Source organism: Schistocerca americana, chromosome 2, assembly GCF_021461395.2.
Source record: "Schistocerca americana isolate TAMUIC-IGC-003095 chromosome 2, iqSchAmer2.1, whole genome shotgun sequence".
In the NCBI taxonomy this organism is placed as follows: Eukaryota; Metazoa; Arthropoda; class Insecta; order Orthoptera; family Acrididae; genus Schistocerca; species Schistocerca americana.
This window is the reverse complement of record NC_060120.1, coordinates 259,705,478-259,730,213: the sequence shown is the minus strand read 5'-3', so window position 1 is coordinate 259,730,213 and position 24,736 is coordinate 259,705,478. Positions and strand designations below refer to the sequence as shown.

The 24,736-nt window shown below is 43.8% G+C and overlaps 1 pseudogene; it reads left to right on the top strand.

The window, feature by feature from the left end:
* The first annotated feature begins 4,813 nt into the window (after positions 1-4,813).
* On the top strand, positions 4,814-4,931 carry LOC124597435 (annotated as a pseudogene).
* The last annotated feature ends 19,805 nt before the right edge of the window (positions 4,932-24,736 follow it).

Genomic DNA, 24,736 nt, shown 5'->3' with positions numbered 1-24,736 from the left:
TAGAACCGCTCGGTGACACCGGCCGGCAATATTTCACTTGTTCAATTTTTATGTGGTTTATTTTAAAAGGTTTCTTTAAAGCTTCATGCAAATCTAAGAAACGCCATTTAAAGGCGTCCTTTAGTATAATTTCATGCTATCGTTTGCTTGGACATTTTGCCGCAAGAACCTATTGTGCATTCAGCAGATTTCAGGCAAATCCTGAAGCACGTTCACCAATTATAAAGCTCGTTATATGCCACCAGTCGTTAATTCAGTACATGAATTTAAAAAAAAAAAACAGTCGAAGCTCCTTGTTAGTAAGAGTTAAAGGTATCTTTCCGCTATAATTTTAGTTCTAGTATCTACGTTTGTAGTCCGTAATTGTTCTTTGTATCTTCATTGCACAGCTTACCTCACTCTGATACGCCTTTTTTTATAGGACTTATTTCACTTCGTTTGGAGCTTGTGCTGTATCTGTCTGTAACAAAGGTTCTTGACTTACTGATGAAATTTACCCTTTATTTGGCCTTAGGTCAATTTTGTAATTGACAAATTTGTCTTCTTTCTCTCTATGAACGAAGCCGCAGATTTCATTTTTTGTATCTGCAGCAATTCAAGATCTTGACTTCGTTGTGCAAGACACTTGTGCTCTGGCCTGAAGTCTTTTTATTTGGTCGTTTTTTAACCTAAATCATTGTTTACTACTTGTGCTGCGTTTTTTACCTTCAGCTTTTCTTTGCTCGCTATCATCTCCATGTTAGTGTGTTTTTATCATTGTAAAGATTGTGGTTGTTGCCTAAATATAGTTTATTGGTGGTCCCAGTACCTTTCCCTCCCCATCCAGCCCTCTGCCGCCTCATACACAAATTAATAAATAGCCGTGAATTATAAAGGGGGAAATACTCAGGATGCGATCCCGTGAGAGAGTAACATGACTCACAACCAAAGGATCAGTTAAAATCGTGTGCCTATCCGAATCACACTCAATCTGCGCCGAGTAGTGGCCTCACATGGGTAGTTACTGAAAAAAATATATATACAGAATTCAAAACCTTTAACTTTACAGTGCCAGCAGAGCGTTCATAAGCAGTGACAGCTGTAAACATTCGACAAGCAAAATTGGTACTTTTTTGCAGACAAAACTAGCGTTATAACAAACCACGTTAGGGAGAAAGCAACAAAAGAATTGGTATTATTAAATGGTTCTCTGAAAATAGACTCTCCCTAAATGTTACATTCAGTTCTGTACAACAATCAGTCGTACCAACAACTGATGTAGCACATGAGCAGGAATCAGTAAATAGGGTGGAATGCTTCAAATTTTTCGGTGTACGTACTGATGACAACCTGAACTGAGGGAAGCATATTGCTGAGCTTCTCAAACAATTAAGTTCAGCTACTTTTGCTCTTCGTATAGTTGTTAATCCTGGAAAGAAATGTACCAACCTCCTGACGTATTTTGCATATTCCCACTCAGTAATGTCCACGGAATAATTTATTGAGGCAACTCATCACTTATAAAGAAAGTATTGATTGCACAAAATCGAGAAATTACAATAGTATTTGGTGTTCACCTTTGGGCATCACGTAGGTGACTCTTGAAGGAGCTAGGCATTTCATCTGTGTCTTCAGAAAATGTATATTAGCTAATGAAATTCGTCATAAATAATTCATCACACTTTGAGAAGAACATTAAGATGCACACCTACAACACTAGAGGGGAGGGAGAGGGAAAGACCTCTATTTCCCATTGTTAAATTTTTGATCATTTGCCTAATAACATACAATGTCTGAAAGGCAGCCAAGCAAGTTTTGACTCTAATTTAAAATCATTTCTTCTGGACATCTGCTACTACGCTGACGAATTTCTGCTTAAAAGCAGGCATCCAATACAAACAAACGAGGGCAGTGTCATGAGTAGGTCTAAAAATAATGTTTATTAATGTTACCATTAATCATGTCTACATATACTGACTGACTCGTTCCACATCATTTCGAAGAAAAATAATCGTTCAAATGAGCTATTGAACATAGAGCTAACTAAACTAAGGCATGTAGCCGGCCGCAGTGGCCGAGCGGTTCTAGGCGTTTCAGTTCGGAACTGCGCTGCTGCTACGGCGGCAGGTTCGGATTCCTCCTCGGACATGGATGTGTGTGATGTCCTTAGGTTAGTTAGGTTTAAGTAGTTCTAAGTCTAGGGGACTGATGCCGTCAGATGGCTTAGAGCCATTTCAACCAGTAAGGCATGTAAATGTGAATTAAATCACTTAAACTGCAACAAAATCTTAAAGCTGAATAGGTCAGTACAAGTCTCTACGTTGGTGTGCTCTTCAGTCCAAAGACTGTTTTGATGTAGCTCTCCATGCTATACTCTATCCTGTGCAAGCCTCTCCATCTCTGAAGAACTACTGCAACCTACACGCTTCTGAATCTGAATAGTTATTCATCTATTGGTCTCCCTCTGCGATTTTTACCCCCCCCCCCCCCCCCACACGTTTCCCTCCAGCACTAAAATAGCGAGTCCTAGATGTCTCGTAATGTGTCCTGTCAACCGATCCCTTGTTTTAATAAAGTTGTTGTTGTTGTTGTAGTCTTCAGTCCTGAGACTGGTTTGATGCAGCTCTCCATGCTACTCTATCCTGTGCAAGCTTCTTCATCTCCCAGTACCTACTGCAACCTACATCCTTCTGAATCTGCTTAGTGTATTCATCTCTTGGTCTCCCTCTACGATTTTTACTCTCCACGCTACCCTCCAATACTAAATTGATGATCCCTTGATGCCTCAGAACATGTCCTACCAACCGATCCCTTCTTCTGGTCAAGTTGTGCCACAAACTCCTCTTCTCCCCAATCCTATTCAGTACCTCCTCATTAGTTATGTGATCTACCCATCTAATCTTCAGCATTCTTCTGTAGCACCACATTTCGAAAGCTTCTATTCTCTTCTTGTCCAAACTGTTTACCGTCCATGTTTCACTTCCATACATGGCTACACTCCATACAAATACTTTCAGAAATGACTTCCTGACACTTAAATCTATACTCGATGTTAACAAATTTCTCTTCTTCAGAAACGCTTTCCTTGCCATCGCCAGTCTACATTTTATATCCTCTCTACTTCGACCATCATCAGTTATTTTGCTCCCCAAATAGCAAAACTCCTTTACTACTTTAAGTGTCTCATTTGCTAATCTAATACCCTCAACATCACCCGACTTAATTCGACTACATTCCATTATCCTCGTTTTGCTTTTGTTGATGTTCATCTTATATCCTCCCTTCAAGACACCATCCATTCCGTTCAACTGCTCTTCCAAGTCCTTTGCTGTCTCTGACAGAATTACAATGTCATCGGCGAACCTCAAAGTTTTTATTTCTTCTCCATGGATTTTAATACCTACTCCGAATTTTTCTTTTGTTTCCTTTACTGCTTGCTCAATATACAGATTGAATAACATCGGGGAGAGGCTACAACCCTGTCTTACTCCCTTCCCAACCACTGCTTCCCTTTCATGTCCCTCGACTCTTATAACTGCCATCTGGTTTCTGTACAAATTGTAAATAGCCTTTCGCTCCCTGTATTTTACCCCTGCCACCTTTAGAATTTGAAAGAGAGTATTCCAGTCAACATTCTCAAAAGCTTTCTCTAAGTCAACAAATGCTAGAAACGTAGGTTTGCCTTTCCTTAACCTTTCTTCTAAGATAAGTCGTAAGGTCAGTATTGCCTCACGTGTTCCAGTATTTCTACGGAATCCAAACTGATCTTCCCCGAGGTCGGCTTCTACTAGTTTTTCCATTCGTCTGTAAAGAATTCGTGTTAGTATTTTGCAGCTGTGGCTTATTAAACTGATTGTTCGGTAATTCTCACGTCTGTCAACACCTGCTTTCTTTGGGATTGGAATTATTATATTCTTCTTGAAGTCTGAGGGTATTTCGCCTGTTTCATACATCTTGCTCACCAGATGGTAGAGTTTTGTCAGGACTGGCTCTCCCAAGGCCGTCAGTAGTTCCAATGGAATGTTGTCTACTCCGGGGGCCTTGTTTCGACTCAGGTCTTTCAGTGCTCTGTCTAACTCTTCACGCAGTATCGTATCTCCCATTTCATCTTCATCTACATCTTCTTCCATTTCCATAATATTGTCCTCAAGTACATCGCCCTTGTATAGACCCTCTATATACTCCTTCCACCTTTCTGCTTTCCCTTCTTTGCTTAGAACTGGGTTTCCATCTGCGCTCTTGATGTTCATACAAGTGGTTCTCTTATCTCCAAAGGTCTCTTTAATTTTCCTGTAGGCAGTATCTATCTTACCCCTAGTGAGATAAGCCTCTACATCCATACATTTGTCCTCTAGCCATCCCTGCTTAGCCATTTTGCACTTCCTGTCGATCTCATTTTTGAGAATAAAGTTGTGCCACAAATTTCTTGTTTCCTCATTTCCGTTCAGTAACTCCTCGTGAGCTACATGATTTCTACCGATTAAAAAATTCGCCGGGGCAGTTATGTTCTCTCGCTGATAGACCAACTAGAAGTCTACGCACACTGACGTTCAGAGTTGTAAAATATTTCTAAGTCCCAAATTGATGCACAACGAAATGTTCCTAAGTCGCGATCTGGATCACATCGAAATATTTTTAAGTCCCGTGTAACGCTGACCCCACACCGTCCTCTGGCCACACAACCTTACCAACAGACCATCCTTACCAAAAAAAGCAGTAAAAGCTCTGCCAGACTTTTTAAAAACTTGATCATGTGACCCATTGCCTAACTCAACCTAGCAGCTTTAACTGGACCACAACTCTTAAAACAACAATATATGTTTTAAAATATACAGGCAACGGCCTTGCCGCAGTGGATACACCGGTTCCCGTGAGATCACCGAAGTTAAGCGCTGTCGGGCGTGGTTGGCACTTGGATGGGTGACCATCCAGGCTGCCTTGCGCTGTTGCCATTTTTCGGGGTGCACTCAGCCTCGTGATGCCAATTGAGGAGCTACTCGGCCGAATAGTAGTGGCTTCGGTCAAGAATACCATCATAATGACCGGGAGAGCGATGTGCTGACCCCACGCCCCTCCTATCCGCATCTTCCACTGAGGATGACACGGCGGTCGGATGGTCCCGGTACGCCACTCGTGGCCTGAAGACGGAGTGGAAAAAAAACCATATACAGGGTGTTTTCGTAGGAGCGTGCAAAAATTTAACAGATCATACAGAAAGTTCCACTGAACAATATCAGGTACGGAAAATGGGGTCGGAGAAGCCAGAGTAAGCAGAAGTGGAAGTAAGTTTGTCAACCGCTTTGTCTAACATTACTGTTTACCAGATTATTTACAATTAATAGGCGTACAAGTTTACACGTACCGTACTGTTTATTTACATCTACATTCTTTATTTCTTGATAGGAAACAAGGAGGGCGAGCCATATCTTCTACCTGGCCGTCTGAATGGCCACGTGTACTTGAGGTTCGTGCAAACAGCTCTACCTGAGTTGTTGGAGAACGTAGCCTTGGCTGTTCGTGAGAGGGTGTGGATGCAACATGACGGTGCACCGTCTCACTTCAGTGTGGATGTCAGCAATCGTCTCAGTGCTGTATTTCCTGGTTGCTGGATTGGAAGGGGAGGTGCTGTTTCGTGGCCCGCGAGGTCACCTGATCTGAATCCCCCTGATTATTTCCTTTGGGGATATCCAAAGTCACTTATGTACTAAACTCCAGTGGATATGAAGATGGAACTAGTGCCAGAGTTGTAGCTGCCTGGGAGGTGATGCGAAGCACATCAGGGATGTTTGTTAGGCTGCGCCAGAATCTTGTTCGCCGATGTCATACTTGCATTGAGGTTGATAGCCGTCAGTTTCAACACATTTTCTTAGATAAAGTACAAATCGTGCGTCATTGTGTCAGTAATGGTATTTGCAATTAACTGTAAGTAATGTAATAAAAAAGTACGCAGTAACGTGATTTTATTCCTGTTATCTCCTTAAGCTAGCTTCTCTGACCCCCGTTTTCCCACCTCAAATTGTTCAGCGGAGCACCCTCTATCTCCCGTTAAATTTTTGCACGCTTTTACGGAAACGAACACATATTTATGGCTAATACGCATTCTGTTCTTACATTATTCGATTTTATACATAGCTACAAATTGGTTTACTTAAACATTGCACACTACAAAACGAAACAGCAAGAGCCTAGTCGGTGATTTGATTGGTTGTTTGACTGATTCGGGGGAGGGGACCAAACAGTGAGGTCATCGGTCCCATCGCATTAGGGAGGGATGGGGAAGGAAGTCGGCCGTGCCCTTTCACAGGAACCCTCCCAGCATTTGCCTGGAGTGATTTAGGGAAACCACGGAAAACCTAAATCAGGATGGCCGCGCGCGGTTTTGAACCGTCGTCCTCCCGAATCCGAGTCCAGTATGTTAACTACTGCGCCACCTCGCTCGGTGGTGACTTTATTCACCATGGCCCTGCATCGCTACGCCACTCAAATGACCATCTTACAAACATTATATTCCAGAATGAATTTTCGCTCTTCAGCGGACTGCGTGATGATGTGAAACTCCCTGGCAGATTAAAACTGTGCGACGCTAGGACTCGAACCTGCGACCTTCACCTTTTGGGTGCAAGTGTGCTACTGACTGAATTGCCCAAGCACGACTCACGACCCCTCCGCTCCTCTTTACTGCCACTAGTACCTCATCTCCTACTGTTCAAACTGCTGGAGAGTTTAATATCAGCGTACTCTCCGCTGCAGAGTAAGAATTCATTCTGGAAACAATACTCCAGGTTATCTCTAAGCCATGCCTCCGCTATGTCCTTTCTTCCAGAAGTGTTAGTCCCGCAAGTTGCGGAGGAGAACTTCTGTGAAGCTCAGAAGGTAGGAGTTGGTTGGCCGTGCTGGGGTGCCTCAGTCGGTAGACCACGTACCCGCGAAAGGCAGAGGTCCCAGCTCCTAGTCTCAGTGCGGTGAACACTGTTGATCTGTCACGAAGTTTCAGACATTATATTACCATAATTCTTATTAAAAAACATTGGGATAATAGGTTAAATGACTCACGCTCATGATAATCTTTAGTGTACACGTGGAGTAACGTTTCTTTTGGCGCAACTGTAGGAAATGTCCAGAAAAATATTTATAAGGAAATTTGTGGTAAGTTCCTATGGGACCAAACTGCTGAGGTCGTTGGCCCATAGGCTTACACACTATTTATCCTAACTTAAACTAACTTACGCTAAGGACAACACACACACCCATGCACGAGGTGGACTCGAACTTCCGATGAGGGGTGTGGCGGGGGGGAGGGGGGGGGGGGGGAGCCGCGCGCCGCGCGAACCGTGAGAAGGCACCTCAAACTGCGCAGCTACCCTGCGTGGCATATTTAGAAGTATTTGTACACTCATGCTCATAAATTAATGATAATGTTGATACATGGTGAAACAACGCTCTGGTGGGCGGTTTGCGGGTTTAAATCACCTCGGGGTATGACCATACGATGCATTTGACCTGCGGTGGTCGCACGGTGGCGCTGGCAGCAGTCCACATACGCAGAGGTGTGTTGGTGCATGTCAGAGTACGGTACAGGGAGTAAGTGTGCAGACGTTTTCAGACGTGCTAATGGTGACCGTGTGTTGAAAGTGGCTTAAAGAACACATATTGATGGAGTTATGAGGGGTAGAATACTAGGGCGACTGGAGGTTGGTCAAACACAGCAGGTCGTAGCACGGGCCATCCGTGTGCCACAAAGAGTGATCTCAAGATTATGGCAACGATTCCACCAGACAGGAAACGTGTCCAGGCGACGGGACTTCCACAGTGTACAACACCACAACAAGACCGATATCTCACGATAAGTGCCCGCAGACGGCCACGGAGTACTGCAGGTAGCCTTGCTCGGGATCTAACCGGAGCCACTGGAACAATTGTCTCCAGGCACACAGTCTACAGACGACTGATCAGATATAGTTTATTCGCCCGGAGACTTGCAAGGTGCATTCCATTGACTGCTGGTTACAGGAGAGTCCATAAAGCCTGGTGTCAAGCACACAGTACAATGTCATTGGAACAGTGGTCCCGGATTACGTTCACGGACGAGTCCAGGTATAGTCTGAACAGTGATCCTCGCCGTGTTTTCATCTGGCGTGAACCAGGAACCAGATACCAACCTCTTAAACTCCTTGAAAGGAACCTGTATGGAGGTCGTGGTTTGATGGTGTGGGGTGGGATTAGGATTGGTGAACGTACACTCCTGCACGTCTTTGACAGAGGAACTGTAACAGGTCAGGTGTATCGGGACGTCATTTTGCACCAGTTTGACCGCCTTTTCTGGGGTGCAGTGGGTCGCACCTTCCTCCTGATGGATGATAACGCACGGCCACACCGAGCTGCCATTGTGGAGGAGTACCTTGAAACAGAAGATTTCAGGCGAATGGAGTGACCTGCCTGTTCTCCAGACCTAAACCCCATGGAGCACGTCTGGGATGCTCTCGGTCGACGTATCGCTGCACGTCTTCACACCCCTACGACACTTCAGGAGCTCCGACAGGTAATGGTGCAAGAATGGGAGGCTATACCCCAGCAGCTGCTCGACCACCTGATCCAAAGAAGGCCAACCCGTTGTGCGGCCTGTGTATGTGTGCATGGTGATCATATCCCATACTGATGTCGGGATAGGAAGCAGTGGCGTTTTGTAGCACATGTGTTTCGGGACGGTTTTCTCAACTTGTCACCAATACCGTGGACTTACAGATCTGTGTCGTGTGTTCCCTATGTGCCTATGCTATTAGCGCCAGTTTTGTGTAGTGCCACGTTGTGTGGCACCACATTCTGCAATTATCCTTAATTTATGAGCATGAGTGTATATTTGTTTAACAACATTATAAACACAGTCATTCTGTAGCTGGATTCAAGACCTATCCAAACGTGTGACGCACGCACATACAGGCGGTCAGAAACTGTCTAAAATGTTTGTCAATGTGCTGCAGGGTTGGTTGTTCTGAGAAGTAATTGCCATGAAAAAAATTCGATACGTTGCGCTGTTCCACAGTTAATTAGCGTTGGAGTTTGCCAATCAGGCCGTTGTGTGGGCTAATTCAAACGACCCATCATATACAAATAGTATCAGTTGTGCCAGTGTAGATGACAGCGCACGAAGCTGTTCATCGTTTGGCTCGGATTCGATGCTTACTACTGTCCATCGTCCAATTTTTGTATCGCTCTCTTGTCCAGTTTCAGAAAACGAAATGAAACATCCATTTGGCGACACTGTTTCTGGCGGGCCGCTTGAATTTGCAAGCGCAACGGCCTGATTGGGTATCTTCAATGCTAATTAACTAGGAAATGGGGTAACGTATCCAGTTTTTGTCTTACCAATTATTTCTCAGCACAGACTACCATGCAACAACCTTGCAACCTTTTCAGACCATAATTGCCACTGTTAATGAAGTTCTCCAACAGCCGTGTAGCTGAGATAGTATTTTATTTTATTTTGACGACAACCAGTTTCGGCATTCCACTATGCCATCTTCAGGCCCCATATGCATCTCTCAAATTAAACTATAATGCCATACAGTGCCACAAGTGCTTCACACGAAGACTTGATAGCAACTGAAGTCTTCGAGTGAAGCACTTACGTAACGGTTTGAAATCACAAAACCCAGGAATACATTGTCGTTTAGTTTCAGAGATGTATATGGATCTGAAGATGGAGTAGTGGAATGCCGAAGCTGGTTGTCGTCAAAATAAAGTAAAATAATATCTTAGCTACACGGCTTTTGGAGTATTTCATTAATACTGACAATTACTTAACCGCCGGCCGGAGTGGCCGAGCGATTCTAGGCGCTACAGTCCGGAACCGCGCTGCTGCTACGGTCGCAGGTTCGAATCCTGCCTCGGGCATGGATGTGTGTGATGTCCTTAGGTTGGTTAGGTTTAAGTGGTTCTAAGTCTAGAGGAGTGATGACCTCAGATGTTAAGTCCCATAGTGCTTAGTCATTTGAACCATTGGAACAAATAATCGAGTACGTGGTAGTATGTTCCGTCTATGCAACTAACTGAAGGCAGTTTGTTTATTGCCATACGTGTTTCGCTTCTTTTATTTGGAAAGCATCTTCAGTGGCCTGTAATACATGTTCCTTTTTATACATACAATAAACATATTATATGGTGGATACAATATTACTGCTATGTAAAATTTGACGTGTTTTGCTCTTGTTTCTTAGGTTAGAATCAACTTTTGCAGCGCAAATTTCGGATGTGAAATTATCGTTCGGCGCTACTTACGATTTCCAGCGCTGTTAACTCATACGTGGTGTCCTGGAGATGTATTCCTTAGGTTCCATACTCCAGTTGGCCGATTTCTGGCGTTCTTTCACCCACATTTGTCACATTGCGTATATCACGAAGTGATACACAGTGGAAACTAACGAATACATCAGCAGGACCACACGCATGAGTTAAAAAGAGCAAGTGATGCATGCGATGGGAGAAATGTGGGTGAAAGAACTCCAGAAATCGGCCAACTGGAGTATGGAAACTAACGAATACATCTCCAGGACCACACGCACGAGTTAAAAATATGTACAAATGTGCGTGAAATCTTATGGGACTTAACTGCTAAGGTCATCAGTCCCTAAGCTTACCCACTACTTAACCTACATTATCCTAAGGACAAACACACACACCCATGCCCGAGGGAGGACTCGAACCTCCGCCGGGACCAGCCGCACGAGTTAACAGTGTTGCAAATCGTAACACTGAACGATAATTTCGTACCCGATATTTGTGCTACAAAAATGGATTCTAACTTAAAAAGCAAGAGCAAAACACGACGAAATGAAACATAACAGCATTTTGTATCCGCCACAAAATACATTTATTGTATGCATAAAAAGAATCCAGTATTACAGGCCACTGAAGATGCTTCCCAAAATGATGATGATGATGATGATGAAGTCCCATACTCCGTGACAGAGCGTAGGGGAACGATTCGGGAGACCCGTACCGCCGTTCTAGGCAGAGTCCTAGTGGAGGTGGTTTGCCATTGCCTTCCTTCGACCGTAATGGGGATGAATGATGATGATGAAAACGACACAACACCCAGTCATCTCGAGGCAGGTGAAAACCCCTGACCCCGCCGGGAATCGAATGCGGAAACCCGTGCTCGGGAAGCGAGAACGCTACCGCGAGACCACGAGCTGCGGGCCTTCCCGAAATAAAAGAAAGAAGCAAACGTGTATGGTAATAAACAAACTGCCTACAATTAGTTGCATAGACGAAACATACCTCCACGAATTTAAAGCAACTACGGAAAGATGGAAAACAGAAAAAGTGACAGTAATCGAGCAGTCTGACACAGTAGGGGAAAGTGTGGCTGGCAGCGACTAACCAGTCAGCATACTGACGATTTTAGCTTAGTTCTGAACACTACGAAATAGGACAGAGAATTCTGGAGAGGAGGCGTGCAGTGTACGTTGTGTCGTTTGCCGCTAGGCTTCGGTATATATGCTCTCTGAGTGCACCTGGGCGGGGTTGGTTGGCAGGTGGGCGTGCTGGCCTGTGAATTGCGCTGGGCCGCGCTATCGAGATAACTGTGTGCTGACCTTGCGGCGGTAAAAGTGCCCCGCGTCCTTGGCTGGCAATGAGGCAGCGACCTCGTCGCCCTCCCTGCCGCGAGACTTCCCGCTGTCAGTGGGTTGCCGCTGGTCGCAGACTCAAAGGGAAGCATCGGAAAACAGTGCTCATGTCTCTCGGCTGAGGATGAAACACTAGACGGCGCTTTTTGAAATACATGATGCAGCGGCTTTTGACACCGTGCACCCGCCGTTATAAAACTAAGACAACAGCTTATTCGTGATGAAACAGCAGTGCAAGTAGAGGGTGTCCAGGAAGTAGACGAATGTTAAATTGCTATAGAACATATAAAATGTATTGAAAGCGTAATTTTTTTTGCAAACACGTTAAGTAACTTCTCCCATTTATGAATGAAAAATTATATCCTCTGTATGGCTACCCAAGGCCGCGAGCAATGCATTCACTGAACTTCTCGATGACACATTCATGCTGTTAATAACCCTTTTAATTTCATCCTTCAATTGATGTATTGTTTGTGGTTTATAATTGCGTAGGCTTCCGCGGCCACAGTCAGTCGACATAAAAGTTTTCTGGGTATGGTACCACGTCATAATGTAAAAAACTAGACCCAGAAGAAGGCCGCTGCAACCGTGGCCGAAACGTTGCTTTTTCTCCAGCAGCAGTAGTTTTTTACATTATGACGCAGTACCATACCCAGAAAACTTTTATGTCGACTGTTTGTGGTTTGTTCACGTATATTTTTCATTTCACAAATCCCCACGCAAAAATTCACAGGACGTAAAATCGCATTATCTGGCAGGCCATTCCTGGTTGCCACGCAAAGAGCTATTTTTTTGAGGAGACTTATCATTCAGCAGAGCAATCGTTTCACGTGATGTGTGACATGTTGCACCATCTAGTTGAAACCAAAACTCGTCATTTTCATCGATAAGAGGGAAAAGCCAATCGGAAAGCATGTTTCGGTACCGATCGCCGTTCATATTTTCAAAAAAGTACGGGCCGATCATTCCTCTTGCCAGAACCCACGTGCGTTGTGGATGCGTCTGATTTCCCACAGTCACTCGCAGACTTCCTTTACCTCAAATTCTGCAGTACTGCTTATTGACATACCGGCTGAGGTGGAAGTGCGCTTCAACTGAGAAAATTATTCTTTTTGTGAAGTTTTCTCGGTCTCTGCTTGTCGAGCCAAGACCCATTAAGCAAATCGATGTCTCTTTTCATGATCTGCAGGCTTCAATTCTTGCGTAAGTTTAATCTTGTACGCGTGCATTTTCAGATCTTTTGATACGATTTCATGCAGTGAACTTGATAAATTCAATTCCTCAGCTCGTCGGCGAACCGATTTTCTGGGGCTTATGGTCACATTCTCACGCACGACAGAAATGTTTTCTTGTGTTCGAACAGAACGTGGTCGTCCTGTTATCTTAACGTTCGAAACAGAACCCGTGGTCTCAAACTTCCGGATCAACTTCCGAACTGATGATTCCGTTGTAGCAGCACTACGTCCGAGTGTCACTTGCAATTCACGAACGGTTGCCGTAGGATTTTCATTGTTTTTGTAATAACTTTTTATCACTTGGATACGTTGCTCAGTTGTGATCTGCCCCATGACGGAAATAGACATCAAACAACAATGCTCACCACACAAAAGCTGTCAGGCTACTAATGGGAAGGATGGCAGATGACAAACATGGAAAAACCACGGCTGCCAACCGTCATAGGACCAAATGGCGCAAAATTCGATTTCGTCCTTACTTCCTGGACACCCGTTACATGTTGTAATCCGGCTTACGGCAGGCTATCGTATGTCGCATCGCCTGTAGGGAGACGGAGGGCAATTTTTGTCCCTATTGTGCTACAGAAAAATGCTGAAGATAAGGTGGGTAGATCACGTAACTAATGAGGAGGTATTGAATAGGATTGGGGAGAAGAGAAGTTTGTGGCACAACTTGACTAGAAGAAGGGATCGGTTGGTAGGACATGTTTTGAGGCATCAAGGGATCACAAATTTAGCATTGGAGGGCAGCGTGGAGGGTAAAAATCGTAGAGGGAGACCAAGAGATGAATACACTAAGCAGACTCAGAAGGATGTAGGTTGCAGTAGGTACTGGGAGATGAAGAAGCTTGCACAGGATAGAGTAGCATGGAGAGCTGCATCAAACCAGTCTCAGGACTGAAGACCACAACAACAACAACATTGTGTCTGTGCCAATCTTTACCAAAAAAATCATTTTTTTACACATTAGTGATCATCCTGAGTACAAATTGCTCAAATTTTATACTTTAAGCTGTTTAGTTCAGAAAATGGTGGTACCTGAAAATCATAAAATGTAGTTTTGAGAAAAATCAATTTGAAGTTTAATATTGCAATTTTTAAAGTTAATTATGAGGATTTCCTGCAATTAACAGTTTCCTGCACCTTACTGAGCATCGTGTGAACCATACTGATCACCTTCTCTGCTCTTGGTCCCTCTTCTTTCCTGTCTTGTTGCTTTTGTGCATTTTAAAATAAACAACTTCTGCTATACAGATTCTCTCTTTATCTATTTACAGCAATGATTCTGGCGTATTTCCACTAGATTTTATGTCCAATGCCTCCAAAATATCCTATCTCGTTTGTTATACCGTCAATGAAGCATAAAATTTCATAATAAACATCAAATTTGAGGGTTATAACCTGAACAAATGCAATTTTTGATAACAAGGTCCACATTCATTTAAATTTACACATTCATTTAAATTTTGTGTTTTCCCACGAAGACATTTCTTCAACAAAGAATCCTTATGAAAGTCTCTAAATATAGGTTTAATTTCATCCATTACTGTAGCGGGTAAAGAATGTTTGTGATTATGTGTTACACTTCTCATGTACTTGTACCAAGTGTCAGAACCATTCGGGCAAAGAAAGTGTTGAGGATTTTCATTTGTGGAAAAGCATAACCCATACAGGTTTCTTCAAGTGTTCTAAATTCCAAATATTTCTTCTAATGGCCAAGCAATAATAATTCTGTAATCTATTTCAACATTTGTCAGCCGACTTCAGCCTGGACCCCATTCTCTTCTGTATATGCCCAATGCATTCAAATTTGGAAATCGTGATACTAGAACTGTATGGCTCTTCTGCACACATCCGATCATAAGCCTAGCTGTTATCGTCCCCTAAACACTGTGTGCATTTAACATTTCTATTTACCACTGAACGATTAAGAATACTGCAAGCTGCTGCTGCTTCCATTCCATCACTTGGAGTAGCCTAATTCTTCTGACACACCGAGCGAGGTGGCACCGTGGTTAGCACATCATGATTTAGGTTTCCCGTGATTTCCCTAAAGCGCTTCGGGCAAATGTCTGGATAGCTCCTTTGATAAAGGGAACGGCCGATTTCCTTCCCCATCCTTTCCTAATCCGAACTTGTGCCACGTTTCTAATGACCTCGTCGTCGACGGGACGTTAAACGTTAATATCCTCCTCCTCAGTTCTTCTGACAGTTGTATTTATCGTCTTTCTTCGTTTCATTCCCTCAAGTTATATAATAATTGCTTAGAATCTCTACATCAGTTACCATGCCAGTATCAAAGAACGCAACCGTCACAACAAAATTTAGTGAAGTGTGGCCAAGTTTCTGCCAGCTGCTATCAAAACATGCATTTTGCCTGAGTACTTCTTCTGCTTCTTTCACTGAAAGGTTACAGACTTTAGCGACAGCAGTTCCAGTAATTTCATCGTAAGTCATAAATTTTGCAGGTAGATTTGGAATGTCAAGCATTCCACAGAAACGCTGGCCTGCCTCCATCCTTTACCAATGGATCTGAGACCACGAACTAATCTTATGTTATTATCATGCAGGTAATTATTTCTGACGTCATTGTAGTAGCAATTGCTTCACACTGAGCACAATTCAGTGCCAGTTTTGACACAATCCTTTTGTGAAGACACTGATTCCCTCTCAAAGATATTTCACCACCACACATTCTGCATACAGTATTTTTGGAAATGAAATCACAAAGCACAATATTTTCTGAGTGTTCATCTCCGCAAGCTGACTGCGAGGAAAAGCCTTGAAGATACTACAGTTTCTTCCTTGAGGTACTGATTTTCTTTACATCTGACATTCTTCGTTACTTTGACCCACTAACCTCATTTACCTTTACATATTTATTTCGTCTGAATTTTACTTTAGTCAACAATTTCCTTATTCGCCGCATTTTTATAAAAAGGTGTGAAACCAGAGAAAATGTAAATCAACGCTTACTTCACTCGCATGAAGAACAAACAATAGCGCTCGAAAACAATAACAAACACGATCGGAACGAAGGGTATCGGTAGTAAACACAGTGTATGAATCCTTGACATGACACAACAATAGAAGCAGCAAACGGCGAACAAAGAATGTCGAAATCGATGTGATTTTCTCTGCACGATGCAAAAAAGAAGGCTTGGCATTTAAATGCGATATCGCACAGAGCATCAGGAAAACAATCGTAATTCACGAACAAATTGTGGTACTTATATGAAACAAAAACGGTTTTGCGCATGGAATAGTGGGCTTTTCATACAAACAAAAATCTAAAACCCGATTTTTCGAGCCCGTTTGCCTTTCGTGTCCCCTTAGACATGTGCAGATCAGTACCTCAACTGAGCAGAAAATATTGTCGCTGTATGCAAGAACACTTGACGCTGTCGCTGATACTTCCAGGTCTACTCCTAGACATGATCCAGTGCAGCTGAAGCAGTTAAATGCTATTCCAGCAAATCTTCTCGGTGTGGCGAGTTTTGACCTCACTTGGTGGATTGGCCTCTGGTGATCTGTAAAGATGAATCTCCTGTTTTGCTAGGCGGAGCTAGCGGGTTATTAGAATCATGCTAGATTTGGCTAGCGGGATGATGAATTGATGGATGGGTAATATGATACGGCATCGTGCCGATGCCTGGACGGGTTAGGATCGGTGTTGCAATGACGGAATTTTAGGACTGTCAATGCTGGTCTAGTCATCTGGCTTCGTATACTGAGCACCTTGGACGCGTACTGGCATCATTCTTCCTCTGTTGGCTAGGACGACATGCTGGCTGGCTGCTGTGGATGGACGTTGTCTGTGAAGCGGACGATGTAACCTAGCGCTTTGAGCAACTTGATGCCGTAGAGGCACTACGTCATTTCTGTTTCAGAATTCGTCTGTCCATTGTCGCGTAGACAGGAGTTGAAGCCTGAGGCTGCGCCTGTCCCTTGGGAGGAACACTTCCAGTTGTCTGTATACTCTCAATAAGTTTCGCAATACATTTACGCAAAATATGGAACGCAAAGTTTCGCAACCACTCGTTCCCTCGAACCTCCACTACCGCGATGTAATCCAACATGGGATAGTGAAAACTCTCTAGATGGTCTAAATCAAATCTGTGTCAGTGCTCGATGCGTCCAGTTAGGGAGGTCGGGACCGACAAGTCACGTTACTTCCAAACTCTGTGCCTACATCATCGGCTCCTCAATTTACGTGAGCACAAGTACGTTGCATCACCGATCAAGTTTTTATGACCTCACCTTAACAGCAACAAAATCCCATCCATAAAATAAAACAAAAAAATATTACCCAATCCTTATCCACTGCTGCAATCCGCCTCTGCAACAAGCTACCCTATACTCTAAGAATAATTCAAAGAGTCGGCGGAAGAAACTGCTAACCGTCAATTTACTAACAGCCTGATCACGCTATCCGTTTTGGTTTTAATTGCAGTATATGCTGGTAAGAAGTGTCTGTTGACCGGATACGTTGTTTTGTGTTACGATATTTATGTCCTTGTCTTTGAATGAAGAAGTGCCATACAACAGTATCAATGCGCAGGCGAAATTGAAATTTTGTAATCGAGTACATAGACAGATCTCGATTACACGCCAGGAAATATATAAGATGCTGAAGATACTGGATGTGTGGCTTAGCGGTATACTGCCACAAGTCTAACCTCAAAAATTTTAGGCACAGCATTTGTCAAAATTGTGAGGAAATTCTTTAATGTCAGAAACATGTAAATGGAATGAAATGTTTATCAATAACTGTCTCGATAGTTACAGTCACTGCTTCGCTTTACATCGCAACAATCGAAAACGGCCGGCCGCAGTGGCCAAGCGGTTCTAGGCGCTACAGTCTGGCACCGCGCGACCGCTACGGTCGCAGGTTCGAATCCCGTCTCGGGCATGGATGTGTGTGGTGTCCTTAGGTTAGTTAGGTTTAAGTAGTTCTAAGTTCTAGGGAACTGATGACCTCAGCAGTTAAGTCCCATAGTGCTCAGAGCCAATTGAACCAATCGAAAACGTGTGAAAAAAAGAAACACTGTGATGATGGCCTAGACATCAACTTCAAACAGGATATTTGCCTTAAATGGGAACATACAAATCGCGCGTCCATGAAATCAAGAAAAAAGAAGTGATATAAAATGGCTACCGTCTCTACACCATTATTGTTTTGAAAGCGCTCAAGTTGTATTAGGAAAATGAAGATTCATATTTCTTTATTAATGTTGTGTACACTTAACAAAAACTCACGTAGTTTCTCGCTTGAGTCCTTTACAAATATTGAGTTATAGTAAGTCTGGGGGAAGATTTGATTCTTTCTGTTTTCTAAGGCATAGGAAAATGAACATGGAAGTTACTTTCAGGTGAAAAAGTGTTGATTTGAAAGGAGAACAGTACCTGTCATTTTATTTCGTTTATGCCTTCGCAAGTAACACACCTCCGAAAAATGCCTACATCTGACGGTGGTCGTGTTAATAACCACTTTCAAACTGAAGTGTGCCACTGTTGCATGCTTTCCCAAATTAATATTCCACGCAGTGACGTCTATGGTAGCGTTTATAACTGCTCAAGTAATAATAAGCGCCGCCAACGGATGCTGTTGACTAAGAATGGCGATACTGATTTGTCCACTGTATTTCGCGTGTAATTTTGCACACTCTCCACGAACAATAGCGTTCGGGCATTGTTGAACGGAAAAAGCCGCACAACGCCCCTGCTGGAACAGGCGCGCCCTGCTTGTAAAGTTACAGGAAGTAGCGCTGCATAAGGGGTACGATATTTACTAAGTCATACCACTGTCGACAGTAGATTGTAGTACCCCTTACAGCTCCCATGGCGTCTAGCAAAGTCAACCGTGCGGCCGTAGCCAGCGCTGAGCCGTGCGAAAGACGAATTATGCTACGTACTGCTCCAGAGATCAAATCGAAAACATTAGCGAACTCGAGGTAATCATTCGCGCTGCTACACGATTTAATCAGTCTAAATAAGCATCGCCATCTTCGTTTTGACCTGTGAGACACGAATTTCTCACTACTCCAAAGTTGATAAAGCCCTGTAGCTCTCTGACTACTCTCCAAAAGATTCCGATATTCGAGAACTGAACTGCAACTTGTACACCATTAACAGTTCATAGGCCGCCTGCAGCTGGTTTCTAGCAGCTCCCGCCGATAATCTCCACAACAACCCAAGCAGAAATATTGTTCAAGATCAACAGGGAAAAAGTCACACAAAAGCACCACACTTCATGTTTCCACGGAAATAACTGTAGACCTCCCTAAAGGAACGCTATATATCACATTTTTGACAATATTTAGTTTTCACTGGAATAAAGAGGTACATCGTATGAGACATATTACCATAACAACGGACCATTTTTTTACTGCTTACAAGTTGAACTATTTGTAGTTGTTAAGTTGATCATCTTGGAAGAACATTGTATACCAATGAAAACGGCGGATGTGGCTGATGTAAGTTTCACTCCAGGTGGTATTCTGTTAATAAATAAAAGCATAGAAAGGGAAATACGTGATCCCTCAAACTGGAAGCAAAACGTCAAGAAGCGTAGGAGGAACAGTGGAAAATCTTATATTTCTACAGTTGGTAAGGACGTGTATGAACAAAACTACATCCGACGTGGTACGTACATGAACACTGTATGTCTTATAACCAAAAAAACTGTAGACTAGAACAATTTTTTGTTTTGTTTGGGTAAAACAACAAAGGGGCAACGATACTTTTGTACATCTACCTGATTTTGACAGGATATTTTACAACAGTAGAGCAAAAGTTTATTCTTTCGGAACATCGCCGGCCGAAGTGGCCGAGCGGTTAAAGGCACTACAGTCTGGAACCGCACGACCGCGACGGTCGCAGGTTCGAATCCTGCCTTGGGCATGGATGTGTGTGATGTCCTTAGGTTAGTTAGGTTTAAGTAGTTCTAAGTTCTAGGGGACTTATAACCACAGCAGTTGAGTCCCATAGTGCTCAGAGCCATTTGATCCATTTTTTTCTTTCGGAACATAGATTTCTGCTCTGGGGCCGTACTTTTGCATTGATCAGGAAAACCGAAGAATAATGGGTGCCACGGTACCTGTGAATGTAAGTACAGTTTATCTGAAGCTAGTTTACGTAAACCTTTCATTATAAAGGAGACGGGCCTTATCGATTTAGTTGCTGTCAATGTTCTTGAAGGACTTATAAAATGTCCCCCCAAAGTTGAAAATTACTAGTCACGAGGTTGAGTGTCTATGAAGATGATAAAAATTCATTGTATCTGCGTCTTAGTCGTAATGATATTCATGTCATCCTCTGCTAAAAATAAAACAGAAAATCAACCTCAAATTAACATCCATATACCTGTTATGAGGTTTCTTTCGTTATACAAAGAGCTTCTTCCTCTATCGGCAGGGAAAATGAGGGACTTGTTATATATCTGTATATACATCGATATATAACAGAGAAAATTTTATTTGAACTTGCTTTCTGAGGGGACAGTTCAAGATTTTGCCCTGTCTGATTTTATTCTTTCTTCTCGTTTCTTGTCCTACGTAGAACTACTTCTTTTTTAGTTTATAGGTTGATTAAATAAATACGTTGCATTATTTCAATATGTGAGATAATACGTTCTGTTAATGTGTTCCATTACTTTTACCATGGTAGGAGAAAAATAATATGTTTTGATGTACAACGTTAATCCACAACGTACGTTTACAGAATATGCAGCGTTCTTGTACAGAAAGCTACATAAAAGTTAAGATAACTTTCCAATTATGGTAAGATATGCAAAATACATGTCGCTATTCTATATTGAAGAGTCAAACAAACTGGTACACCGGCCTGATATAATGTAGGGCCCCCGCGAGCACGGAGAAGTGCCGCAACACGACGTGGCATGGACTCGACCAATGTCTGAAGTACTGCTGCGGGGACCTGACACAATGAATTCTGCAGGGCTGTCTATAAATCTGCAATAGTACGAGGGGGTGGAGATCCCTTGTGAACAGCACGTTGCACGGAATCCCAGATATACTCAATAATGTTCATATCTGGGAAGCTTGGAGGGCAGCAGTAGTGTTTAAAATCAGAAGAGTACTCCTGGAGCTGCTCTGTAGCAATCCTGGACGTGTAGGGTGTCGCGTTGTCCAGCTGGAATTGCCCAAGTCCGTCGAAATTCACAATAAACATAAGTAGATGCAGGTGATCAGGCATGATGCTTACGTACGTGTCACCTGCCAGAGTCGTATTTAGACATATCAGGGGCCCATATCACTCCAACTGCACATGCCCCACACCATTACAGAGCCTCCACCAGCTGGATCAGTGCCCTGCTGACATGCAGAGTCCATGGATTCATGAGGTTATCTCCACACCCGTACAGTTCCATCCGCTCGATACAATTTGAAAAAGAGACTCGTCCGACCAGGCAACATGTTTCCGGTCATCAACAGTCCACTGTCGATGTTGACGAGCCCAGGCGAGGTGTCAAACAATATGTTATGCAGTCGTCAATAATACACGAGAGGGCCTTCTGCTCCGAAAGCCAATATCGATGATGTTTCCTTGAATGGCTTGCATGCTGACACTTGTTGGTGGCCAGCACTGAAATCTGCACCAATTTGCGGAAGGGTTGCACTTGTGTCACGTTGAACGCTTCTCTTCAGTCGTCGTTGGTCCAGTTTTTGCAGGAACTTTTTCCGGCCGCAGCGAGATTTGATGCTTTACCATATTCCAGATATTCACTGTACACTCTTGAAATGTTTGTACGGGAGAATCCCAATTTCATCGCTACCGCGGAGATGCTGTGTCCCATCGCTCGTGCGCCGACTATAGCACCACGTTCAAGCTCACTTGAATCTGATAACCTGCCATTGTAGCAGCAATAACCGATCTAGCAACTGTGGCAGACACTTGTCCTCTTATATAGGTGTTGCCGACCGCAGCGCCGTATTCTGCCTGTTTACATGTCTCTGTATTTGAATTCGCATGCCTATATCAGTTTCTTTGGCGCTTCAGTATATAATAAATGTTTTGAAATATGATCATGCATAATAAAACATATTAATAAATAGTGCCAAAGGAACACAACAATTATTTTTACTTCGTAAAAAATTATGAAATTGTGATATACAACCTTTCTTTACAGAGGTCTTCAGTTGTAATTTACTGGCTTCTGACACTTTTGTCCGCAATCACCTCACTCCAGCTGAGACGTCTTTCTACTGTACATATACATGCCCACAAAACCGCAACACTTGTCGAACAAAATGGAAAATTGCCTGATTACAATTCGTCGCTCGCACACGGTAACGCACTGTAAGAAGCTTTGTTGGTTTTCCGTACAGGAACCTCATTGATCACAGTGGACATAAACTCCCGACTTCGGAGGTGATAACCGCTTCAGAACCCCAACTCTGCCCCAGAGGGCTCACAACTCGCCGCCTCAGTCCCACGAGGAGGCCGGCCGACTCCCTGATGTCGCCAGCTCCAGACCGATCCACGAAACTACACGGAGGTGACAAAAGCCGTGTCATACCTCCGAATATCGACGTCGTGCAGCAGTTCGACATGGCATGGACTCTACAAGGTATGGAAGTCCCCTGCAGAAATACTGAGCCATGCTTGCTCGACAGCCATCCTTAATGGCGAAAGTGTTACTAGTCCATGAGTTTGTGCACGAACTGACCTCTCGATTATGTTCCATAAATATTCGATGAGACTCATGTCGGGCGATCTCGGTAGTCAAATCATTCGATAAAACTGTCCAGCTTGTTCTTCAAACCAGTCGCTAACAACTGTGACCTGCTGACATTGCGCATTGTCATCCATAAAAATTCCATCGGTGCATTGCTGAAAATGGTCTCCATGTAGTGGAACGTAACCGTTTCCGGTCAATACTCGGTCCATTTGGACCAGAAGACCCAACTCATTAGCCGGCCGGTGTGGCCGTGCGGTTCTAGGCGCTTCAGTCTGGAACCGCGTGACCGCTACGGTCGCAGGTTCGAATCCTGCTTCGGGCATGGATGTGTGTGATGTCCTTAGGTTAGTTAGGTTTAAGTAGTTCTACGTTCTAGGGGACTGATGACCACAGATGTTAAGTCACATAGTGCTCAGAGCCATTTGAACCATTTTTGAACCCAACCCATTCTGTGTAAACACTGCCCACATCATTATACAGCCACCCCCATCTTGCACATTGCCCTGTTGACAACCTGTGTGCGTCGTTAGAGGGGTCTATGCCACACTAAAACCCTACCACCAGCTCTTAACAACTGAAAACGGGACTCATCTGACCAGGCCATGGTTTTCCATCCGTCTAGGGTCCTACCGATATGGTCACGAGCACATGAGGGGCGCTGCAGGCGACACCGTACTGTTAGCAAAAGCACTTGGCTCTGTCGTCTGCTGGCATAGCCCATTAACCCATTAACGTCACATTTCACCGCACTTTCCTAATGGATACATTCGTAGTACGTCCCACATTGATTTTGGAGGTTATTTCATGCAGTGTTGCTTGTCTGTTAGCACTGACAACTCTACACAAACGTTGCTGATCTCGGTTGTTAAGTGAAGGTCGTAGCCCATTGTGTTGTCTGTACTGTACGATTTCCATCTGTTGACTTTACAACTAGTGACATCAACGAGGGGTTTTCGACCACGAATATTTTAGCTGTGGTCTTTCCAACTGCAAAAGGGGACCTCAACAGCTGGGCAGGCTCTGCCGACCGTTTTGTACCAACAGCAGCTCTTTGAGCTCCAACAAGTCTGGGAAGCGAGGATTCATGGAAGAGTTAGACCCCAGGTTATGACATCATTCATTATTTGCCAAGTGATCCACATTTATTAAACATTTTCATAATAAAGGGACAATAGAAAAACACAATGATAGTAAACTGATACCAGGCTAACAATAGTTTTGAATTAAAGACTCAACGTCTCATACAGTTCTTTAAGAGGCCCGAAAAATTTAAAGGAAAACATTTTTGAAGGTCAAATGTAGGAACAACTAGCGAAACCAGGGTGATTATTGTACAGTTCGATGCCCCCGCACCCCCCCCTCCCCCCCCCCCCCCCCCCCCGCCCCCCGAGAACGTCTGTACCTATACGTGGAGACAGTGTTTGTGCAGCAATCGCCCGACATAGTGTAACTGAGATGGAATTAGGGGAACCAGTCCTCATTCGCCGAGGCAGATCGCAAACCACGCTAGAAAACCTTCCACTGGCTGGCCGGCACACCTGACCGCGACGTTAATCCGCCGCGCTGATTAATGCCAGGGACCGGCATGCCTTCCCTCTCGGGAAGCAGCGCGTTAGACCGCGCGTCTAGCCAGGCGGACTCTTCAGCTTACTTATCAAAAAGTAAAAGTTCGAAGTATTTGATTTATTGGCGAGTTTATTTTCTTCTGCACCCTTCAGGAGAATTTGTGGTTCAGTGCTGCTAGGGTTTTCCATGCGTTGTTTGACCATATATGTAGTCTGCGAATTTCATGACCTTTTCTCCACAGACCTTTTCCTCCATTATTAACGCCCACGCTTCGTCAACATTGTTTGGTGATAGATGTACCGTTGCATAACACATGTGACAAAACAATCGCATTTCTTTTCTGTCCCTGAGTTCCTCTGTTACTGCTAGTTTTTGTATTTTCTTCCACAGACGTTGCTTGATGTGAAAATTGCAAACGATAGCGGATGTTTCAGGCAACATTGTCTTCATAGCTTTAATTGTTAGCCATATCAAAGTATAGCACTACAGCTTTCGGTGAGCACCCTGGTATCTTATTTTTTGCCTGTGTACACGTTGAGCACATCTATCACACACATGTCCTCCTTCGCGCTGTCACTGTCCACCCCTTACTCCCCCCATCTCTCAGTCCACATCATCCCCCCCCC